The following is a 9,177-nucleotide window of genomic DNA, read 5'->3' on the forward strand; positions in this document are numbered from 1 at the left end:
AATTGCCACACAACGTTGTCAGTTTTGTTTCTAATTGTTGCAACCACAAAAAATTCTTATCAACAAAACCAATGATTTCAAACAACTCATTATTCACACCCACAAGGATGCCCCGAGTAGTATTATGCGCAGGAAGTTGGTGCCAATTGAAATCCTGTCTACGAGTAATAGTTTTAGTAACATTGTCATCTATACTCCCCCTCTTTGTTTCAAAGAAACCAACAAAATCTATCATATTCTTACTCACAAAGTCACAGAGGCGTTGTAGTTTCCCAGGTTTAGCTAGTACACAGATGTTCCAAAAGGCTCCTAGCATTTAATTTTAAAGGGGTGGAAAAGTCCACAAGGCACACCTTTAGTATTTAAAACTGGGCTAAACAACTTGGATCAGCAGCGCCCCCTGATCCAATGGTATTAGTAGCACCCTTCAGGGGAGAACCCACACCCACAATAGTTGGGTCAGCATATCAGTAGGTAAGACAGTTTCTGGATTAACATATGCAAATTGGAGGCATCTAATTTTCTCTCTATATACAATGTCCTGGATAATATTAGTTCATTCCCCCTTTCTATTACCCACACACCAAGTCAATTCTAGCAACCAGATAAACAAGCATATTTGTATTGGTAGTGGCAAAAGATTTACCTTGGAAGGATGAAGGCATCTCCAATTTTTTCTTTTGCATGTAGGAAGTAGCTTTCTCTATAATCTTTATGTTACCATGTTGTCTAGTAAATGGTCTCGTAGAGAGCACACGGCCCCACTTCCCTGACTGTCGTGTATTGCATTTCATGTTCTTTTCAAAATCTACTATCTCTCCATAGATTCTAGCACTGATCTCTCCATAGAACCAATAGATATAGACATATCTTAAGGGAGGCATTCCATCTCACGGAGTTCAGATTCATTTTCATCTTCTAAGCCAACTGATAAAGGCAAAGTTGTCCCTGTCTTTCAATGAGATGGTGGTTATCTTTTTTGGCGGAGTAGACTTTGACGATCCGACTACAAACGTGTGAGGAAGACGCGCCTTAGCAATCGCTAAACCAACTCCGAGAGGTTATTGACCACGCCGGAGCACGATCAACCTAACCATGAGGGTCTGTTTCCTGCACGGAAACAAAGAACAAGCAAGAAACTAAGATTGCAATTTGGATATTGCGGATATAAGAGGAAAGCTTTATTGATGAAGGTGGGCTTCTGTGACGCCTTTGCCTGGTCGTAGAACACAAACGAAGGACGCGAAGTTACAGCTATGGTGAACTTGTAATCTAAAGAAAATCCAAGTCTAAACGGTGCCCTAAGGGCTGTTTATATGAGGGAACAAAGAGGGATTTTCGTGACCCTTGGAGGAGGGGTCCGAAAACGACCCTAAACTCAGTTTCCCACACATACGGACTCTAAAAACAGCCTATAATATGGTATTTCGAAATTACATAGGCCTGGCTCAAAAATAAGGTGGCGCACCAACTATAATAGCCTATGGACGAAATTTATAAAGTGACGTCTTGAATATTTCGTCCAAGCCTTCATGCTCTCCTTACAGTGGCTTCAAAGTGCGAAAATCAACAGTGGAAGCTCCATTGTTCTTTCCCACACGTGCACCTTCTTCTCCATGCTTGACCCCGCTCCAACGGATATCCTTCTTGTCCATGCTAGGTACATCATTCATAAGTACAAGAAAAGTATCTAACTTAGGCAACATCATATGTTCATGAAGATTAGAAGGATTTCTAAGAAACGGAAGTACCTGGTAATTTAATTGGTGTGCGCAAGCTCTAGTAACTGTTACAATATGTATAGCAGCTCGGGATGTGGGTGTAACAATGGTATTGATGTCCTCATCATCCTCCCCTTCTTGAACTGAATTCGTACTCGATGGAAGCTCATCTTCCTCACCTAAATATGGATTCAAATCTGCAATGTTAAAAGTGGACCTAACCCCAAAATCTGTAGGCAGCTCAAGCCTATATGAATTATCATTTCTTTTCTCTAACACCTCAAAAGGACCATTAGCACGCGACATTAGCTTTGACTTGTGCAAATCAGGAAACCTATCCTTACGCAAATGCAACCAAACAAGATCTCTAGGTGCAAAAACAACATGTTTTCTACCCTTATCTACAACAAGTTTATATTTAGCATTCATATGCTCAATGTTTTCCTTACTTAATTCATGCATCTTTGATATCAAATGAGCACGTTCTTTAGCATCAAAATTAACCTTCTCCGAAGATGGAAGAGGTAAAAAATCAATAGGTGCACGAGGTAAGAAACCATACACAATTTCAAAAGGGCACAACTTAGTAGTAGAATGCAGCGAGCGATTATAAGAAAATTCAATATGAGGCAAGCATTCTTCCCACATTTTCAGTTTTTTCTTTAAAACAACCCTAAGCATAGTAGACAATGATCTATTGACTACTTCAGTTTATCCATCAGTTTGGGGGTGACATGTAGTACTAAAAACCAATTTTGTCCCTAACTTAGCCCATAAACATCTCCAAAAGTGGCTAAGAAATTTAGCATCACGATATGAAACAATCGTATTTGGCACACCATGCAAGCGAATAATTTCACGAAATTACAAATCAACCACATTAGGAGCATCATCACTTTTATGACATGCTATAAAGTGTGACATTTTTGAAAATCTGTCCATGACAACAAATATGCTATCCCCCCTTCTTTGTTCGAGGTAAACCTAAAACAAATTCCATAGATATATCCTCCCAAGGAACATTAGGTACACGCAAAGGCATATATAAACCATTAGGATTGAGTCGTGACTTAGCTTTTTGAATTGTCATGCAACGGGCAACAAAACGCTCAACATCCTGTCGCATCTTTAGCCAAAAGAAATGTGTAGCAAGTATGTCCTCCATCTTCTTTACGCCAAAGTGTCCCATCAATCCTCCTCCATGGGCCTCATGTAACAAAAAAAGACGAACGGAGCTAGCTGGAATGCATAGCTTGTTAGCATGGAACACAAATCCATCATTAATGATGAACTTGTTCCATTTTCTCCCTTCTTTACAATTCTCCAACACATCTTTAAAATCAGCATCATGCACATATTGATCTTTGACGGTCTCGAAACTAAATATTTTAAAGTCAAGTTGTGAAAGCATAGTATAACAACGAGACAATGCATCAGCAATAACATTTTCTTTACCCTTATTGTGTTTAATGACATACGGGAAAGTCTCAATAATTCTACCCATTGAGCATCTCTACGGTTTAGTTTTGCTTGACTTTTAATATCTTTCAATGATTCATGATCAGAATGTATGACAAATTCTTTGGGCCATAAATAATGTTGCCATGTTTCCAAAGTCCTAACAAGAGCATATAATTCCTTATCATAATAGAATAATTCAGACTAGTCCCACTCAATTTTTCAGAACAGTATGCAACATGTTTACCATCTTTAATAACACACCTCCTAATCCAATTCCACTAGCATCACATTCAAGCTCGAAAGTCTTATTAAAATCAGGAAGTTGGAGTAAAGGAGCATGTGTTAACTTATCTTTCAAAACTGTGAAGGCTTCTTCCTGTGCGGTACCCCAAGCATAAGGCACATCCTTCTTTATTAGCTCATTCAGAGCTGCAACAATGGTGCTGAAATCTCTCGCAAAGCAGCTGTAGAACCTGGTGAGTCCAAGAAAACTCCTCACTTGTGTGACCGTTTTGGGCTGCTGCCAACTCTCAATAGCTTCAATCTTGGCTTTATCAACTTCAATTCCCTGTGGAGTAACAACATAGCGAAGAAAAGATACTCGGTCGGTGCAAAAGGTGCACTTCCCAAGGTTACCAAACAAATATGCATCACGTAGAGCAATAAAAACAGCACGCGAATGATCCAAGTGTTCCTCCAAAGATCTACAATAAATGAGTATATCATCAAAGTAGACTACCACAAATCGTCCAATGAAAACACGTAAAACCCCATTCATTAATCTCATGAAAGTGATACGTGCATTAGTCAACCCAAAAGGCATAACTAACCACTCATATAATCCAAACTTAGTTTTAAATGTTGTTTTCCATTCATCTCCCAATTTCATGCGAATTTGATGGTATCCACTATGCAAATCAACTTTGGAGAAAATTATAGAGCCACTTAATTCATCAAGCATATCATCTAGCCTAGGAATAGGATGACGATAACGAATAGTAATATTATTAACACACATACGCGAGGTACCATCCTTTTTTGGTAGTGAATAGGAACGACACAAAGACTAAGAGATTTGCGTATATAACATTTGTGGAGCTGCTCCTGTACTTGACGCATAATCTCCTTCGTCTCCTCTGGAGTGGTGCGGTATGGTGCACGGTTGGGTAGCGATGCACCGGGAATTAAGTCAATCTGATGCTCAATCCCTCTAATAGGTGGTAATCCCGATGGCACGTCTTGTGGAAAGACGTCAGTGAACTCATGCAAAATGTTAATAACTGCAGGAGGCAAAGGGGGAGGCATGTCCTCGAATGAAAATAATACGTGTTTGCATATGAAAGCATAGCAAACAGATGTAGTAACATCCAAATCAGTAATATCAGATTTAGTGGCAAGTAAACATCCAGTCTTTAGTTTTAGTTCACATGCAACACTAGATGATGGTTTATTAGGCTTATTGTGTTTTTCAAATTCCTTTGCTACAATATGATTTTTACTCTTATGTAGGTCATGTTTTGCTTTACTAGCTCTAGAAATGCCATCTTTCATAATATGTTTAGGAGACATAGGAAGCAAAGTTATATTATATCCTTATGAACAAGAGTATACTGATTTGTCCTACCATGGTGTGCAATTTTTTATATCAAATTTTCATGGTCTACCAAGTAAAACGAAGCATGCTTGCATGGGTACCACATCACAATCAACAAGATCAGAATATGTAGCAATGCTAAAATGCACACGAATAGTGCGTGTTACCTTAACCTTGCCACTGTTGTTGAACCACTGGATGTAATAAGGATGAGGATGTGGTCTGGTGGTGAGAGACACCTTCTCCACCATCTCCATGCGAGCTAAGTCTTTGCAACTACCTCCATCGATGATTACGGGAATATAATGTTCCTTCACAACTCCCTTTGTGTGGAACAAGTTGTGCCTATGAGTTTGCTCAACCTGTGTTACCTGCACACTTAAAACACGTTGAGCAACTAAGCTTTCATACCTGTCAGCGTAGTCAGCAGCCATGTATTGTTTCTCTTGTTCAACATCATCTACACCCTATTATTCACTTGCAATAAGAGCCAGAGTCTCCTCGTCATAATCACTAGCAGAGTCATATCCACCATCCTCAGTAATAATCATCACACACTTGGATGGGAACTCTCGCGCATAATGACCTCCATCCTTGCAATGACAACAGATAACCTCCCATGTTTGCCGTGTGGATGCCATGGATGAAGAAGAGTTCAGTGCTAACCTGAAAGGAGTACTCTTGGTGAAGGGTGGGGCAGGGGCGTGTTTCCTGGTATCTCTATTGGAATTAGTGGCTGAAGTAGGCGGTGCTGATGTAGGAGGATGTGTGGAAGTAGATGAGGTCTGTGGCGTCCATGAGGAAATGCGACCTCCAGAAAAGTTAGTTCCCACCAATGCTTGTCAATCCTGCACTTCACGTTCACCTTTGCAAGAAAGATGGAATAAATGAGTGATGGTGTTATAATCCCTATATTCTAGAAGAGTCTGAATATCTCTATTTAATCCACCCATAAGACATGCAACCATAGCTCCATTGTCCTCAACAATACCACATCTAATCATGTCAGTTTGTAATTCGTGATAATATTCTTCTACATAAATTTTTCCTTGTATGAAACGCTGCAATTTTTGAAGTAATTCACGTTGGTGGAACCCAACTAGTATGCATAGCAGTTTTCAAAGCAGCCCAAGTAGTTGGAATATTAGCATGATGTATTCGACAATGTCCCGACCACTAAACACAAGCAAAACTAGTGAATGAACAAACAGCAGCAGCAACACATCTATCTTCAGGAAATTGTAAGCATGTAAAACATTGCTCTGTTTCTAACTCCCAAGTAAGATATATATAAGGAAGATATCGACCATGAAATGTAGGAATATTCAATTTAAGTTTAGGGAGATGGTCATGATCCCGTACCCGAGGGGGTGGTGTAGCCCTACCATTGCAATTGTATCCATGTGGATGACCTGCAACTTGTGGTGGTGGTTGTTGTCCCTCGTGCTGATTTGGAGCAACCTCTCCCTCATCATCGTAATCACCATCACAATCATCATTCTTCTCAACAACAAAAACTTCAGTAGCAGCGGCAGGAGCAGCATCAGGAGAAACAACACCAGAATTCTGAACTTGGCCAGAAGGCACACGTCGCGCTCGTCCCACCATGTATGGGCCTCGTTGCTGTCGTTGTTGTTGTTGTTGGAGAGGGACGGAAACTGTAGCTTGTGGTGGTAGACGGGCAAGAACCTCATTGAACTTTGCGTCCATCTTGGCGTCGAATGTCTTCTCCAAACCGTCTAGCTCCTCCATGGCCTCTCCAAGGCTGGTCACGAAGTCTTGTACCTGGTCAGCCATCATTTGCTGAAATTTATCATGGAGCACCTGGTTGGTGAGACTCTCCCAATCAATCTCGTCGGCTTGTGACCCTGGCATGGTTAGCAACAATAGGAACGCAAAAATAATATGAACCTACACACTACTAGAAAGTGGTGGTGGTGGTGTGTCACAAATCCGTCAAGAAAATCTCAAATTCTTACCAGTTCTTACCCAACAGCAGGTGGTGATTGGCAACCGGTGTAGTCAAAACTCTCAAAGCTTGGATAGAGCGATTGCCAAGTGGTGTCAAACACATGATGTAGATGTATGTGAAGCTGGGAAGGCTTATAATATGGTAGCAAAAAAGGTCAACAATAATCTGTTCAGAAATGCAAAGTTGAAAGGACGCTCAAGGACGGTACCGTGCTGGTCCTAAGATAGACCGTACCAGAGACGCGAGCCTAGAACACCAACAAAATCACGACGCTACTTGTAATCAAGGGAAGAGCCACTTTGATTTTCTTTCTTTTTTACTCTTTTTTTGTGCTCCTTTTTTGCGCTGTCTTTTTCTGAGAAAATCACTATAATGGCGAGTGTCTCAAAACTCTTCCGAAGGACTAAAAACAAGATATGCATGACTCTTTTTAGAGAAATTTGGGCCTGCGACGACCAAAAATTGCGACAAAAGCCACTATGGTGACGAGTGTCTCAAAACTCTATAAAAAGCCTAACAACACGGTAAGGAAAAAAATTCACCCTTCGAAATTCTGGCCTAAAAAGTGTTGTGAAAAGCGTGCCAGACTCCTTTTTTCGAAACCTACTCAGGTAAGGAAACGCAAAACCGAAAACAAGAGGATCTCGAAATTAACCTAATACGTAAAGGACTCGGACTAGGATTGGTGGTGGATATGTGGTGGTGATTGATACGTCTCAAACGTATCTGTAATTTTTAATGGTTCCACGCTGTTATGTTGTGAACTTTGCATGTTTTGTTTACCTTTTATATCTTTTTTGGGACTAACTTATTAACTCAGTGCCAAGTGCAAGTTCCTGTTTTTTCTGTGTTTTTGACTCTTTTCAGATCTAATTTTGGAACGGAGTCCAAACGGAATAAAATCCCCAAAATGATTTTTTCCAGAACGGAATAAGACCAGGAGGCTTGAGGGCCAAGCAAGTGGGCCCACAGGGAGCCCACAAGCCCTATTGCCGTGGCCATGGGGAGGCCGCGGCAACCAAGCTTGTGCCCCCCTGGCGCTCCCCTACCCTAGGTCTTTGGCCTATATATTCCCTAAAAATCCAGAAAAAATCAGGGTGTCCATGAAAACACTTTTCCGCCGCCGCAAGCTTCCGTTTCCGCGAGATCTCATCTGGAGACCCTTCCCGGTGCTCTGTCGGAGGAGACTTTGGAGTTGGAGGGCTTCTTCATCAACATCATCGCCCCTCCAATGACTCGTGAGTAGTTCACTTCAGACCTACGGGTCCGTAGTTAGTAGCTAGATGGCTTCTTCTCTCTCTAGGATCTTCAATACAAAGTTCTCCATGATCTTCATGGAGATCTATCCGATGTAATCTTCTTTGGCGGTGTGTTTTCGAGATCCGATGAATTGTGGATTTGTGATCAAATTATCTATGATATATATTTGAGTCTTTGCTGATTTCTTATATGCATGATTTGATATCCTTGTAAGTGTCTCCGAGTCTTGGGTTTTGTTTGGCCAACTAGATCTATGATTCTTGCAATGGGAGAAGTGCTTGGTTTTGGGTTCTTACCGTGTGGTGACCTTTCCTAGTGACAGTAGGGGCAGCAAGGCACACATCATGTAGTTGCCATCAAGGGTAACAAGGTGGGCTTTGTCGTAGATATGAGATTGTCCATCTACATCATGTCATCTTGCTTAAGGCGTTACTCTGTTCTTTTGGACTTAATACACTGGATACATGCTGGATAGCGGTCGACGTGTGGAGTAATAGTAGTAGATGCAGAAAGTATCGGTATACTTATTTTGGACGTGTTGCCTATAGATATAATCATTGCCATAGATGACGTCACGACTTTGCGCGGTTCTATCAATTGCTCGACAGTAATTTGTTCACCCACCGTCTACTTGCTTTCATGAGAGAAGCCACTAGTGAACACTACGGCCCCCGGGTCTATTCACACCTATCGTTTACACCTCCACTTTTACTTTGCTTTGTTACTTTGTTGCTTTCAGTTCTCACTTGGCAAACAATCTATAAGGGATTGACAACCCCTTCATAGCGTTGGGTGCAGGTTCTTTGTGTTTGTGCACGTACTTGTGATACTCCTTCACTGGATTGATACCTTGGTTCTCAAAACTGAGGGAAATACTGACCACCGCTGCGCTACATCACCCTTTCCGCTTCGAGGGAACACCAACGCAAGGCTCCAAGGCCACGGGCAAATCCTTTGCATATTTTCCTAGGAAGTCCCTAAAGGCGTAGCCGTAGCAGAAGGATTCCTGGTGTCGTTGCTGAGGAGAATCAAGACAAGAACAGTCTCCCGTCAGCACGTGTTTCTGGAGCCGTTGGAAGGTTTTTGTTGCATCAGCAGTGATATATGGCATCAAGGGTGATGGTGGTGTGGTGGTGGTATATGGCAGCAGCGATGATGGTAGCGTGATG

The sequence above is a fragment of the Hordeum vulgare genome, chromosome 7H (genome assembly GCF_904849725.1).
Source record: "Hordeum vulgare subsp. vulgare chromosome 7H, MorexV3_pseudomolecules_assembly, whole genome shotgun sequence".
In the NCBI taxonomy this organism is placed as follows: domain Eukaryota; kingdom Viridiplantae; phylum Streptophyta; class Magnoliopsida; order Poales; family Poaceae; genus Hordeum; species Hordeum vulgare.